At 42.3% G+C, this 1355-nt stretch overlaps 1 pseudogene; it reads left to right on the top strand.

The window, feature by feature from the left end:
- Positions 1 to 46: 46 nt before the first annotated feature.
- On the top strand, positions 47 to 529 carry LOC105503861 (annotated as a pseudogene).
- The last annotated feature ends 826 nt before the right edge of the window (positions 530 to 1355 follow it).

Genomic DNA, 1355 nt, shown 5'->3' with positions numbered 1-1355 from the left:
GAGCGAGACTCCGTCTCAAAAAAAAAAAAAAAAAAAAAAAAAAAATACTTCCAAACCAAGCCACTCAGTTGACGCTTACATTGCTGAAGTGAACTACCTCTCTTTCAGTCCTTACAGGGAGTTCACTCTTGCCACAGGATCAGCTGACAAGACTGTTGCCTTGTGGGATCTGAGAAATCTGAAACTTAAGTTGCATTCCTTTGAGTCACATAAGGATGAAATATTCCAGGTTCAGTGGTCACCTCACAATGAGACTATTTTGGTTTCCAGTGGTACTAATCGCATACTGAATGTCTGGGATTTAAGTAAAATTGCAGAGGAACAATCCCCAGAAGATGCAGAAGATGGGCCACCAGAGTTGTTTATTCATGGTGGTCACACTGCCAAGATACCTGATTTCTCCTGGAATCCCAATGAACCTTGGATGATTTGTTCTGTATCAGAAAACAACATCATGGAAGTGTGGCAAATGGCAAAGAACATTTATAACGGTGAAGACCCTGAAGGGAGTGTGGATCCAGAAGGATAGAGTCCTGGATATATCTTTACTTCTTGTGATTTTAGACTCCCCTTTTTTCTTCTCAACCCTGAGAGTGATTTAACACTGGTTTTGAGACACAAACTTTGTTCAGCTATCCCTCTATATAATAGGTACCACCAGTAATGCTATTAGCCCAAACAGTGGGTGTTTTTCTAAATATTAATGGCGGGGCTTGATTCAGCAAATCCACAGACTTACGACACTGAAATTTTCTTCAGGAATTTTGTAGTAAAAAAACCAGGTCTAAAGTAGCTACAGAAAGGGGAATGTTATGTGTGATTATTCTTCTTCTTATGCTATATCCCCAAGTTTTTCAGACTCATTTAAGTAAAGGCTAGAGCGAGTAAGGAATAGAGCCAAATGAGGTAGGTGTCTGAGCCATGAAGTATAAATACTGAAAGATGTCCCTTTTATTCAGGAAATAAGGGAGATTCAAATCGTGTAAATTCCTACTCGAAAATCTTGACACCTGAATTTCCAGGATGCACATGAAGACCAGTAGACCAGGAAACAGGTAGACCAATTTCCTCTTGGTTTCTTCAGTTAAGTCAGAACTACACGTTCCTCTTTCCCCATGTATTTTTGCTCGTTCGTGTATTTCTTTTTTTTTTTGAGACGGAGTCTTGCTCTGTCGCCCAGGCTGGGGTGCAGTGGCCGGATCTCAGCTCACTGCCAGCTCCGCCTCCCGGGTTTACGCCATTCTCCTGCCTCAGCCTCCTATGTAGCTGGAACTACAGGCGCCCGCCACCTCGCCCGGCTAGTTTTTTGTATTTTTTAGTAGAGACAGGGTTTCACCGTGTTAGCCAGGATGGTC

This window comes from Colobus angolensis, unplaced genomic scaffold (genome assembly GCF_000951035.1).
Source record: "Colobus angolensis palliatus isolate OR3802 unplaced genomic scaffold, Cang.pa_1.0 Scaffold88, whole genome shotgun sequence".
NCBI classification, from domain to species: domain Eukaryota; kingdom Metazoa; phylum Chordata; class Mammalia; order Primates; family Cercopithecidae; genus Colobus; species Colobus angolensis.
This window is presented reverse-complemented; position numbering and strand designations above follow the sequence as displayed.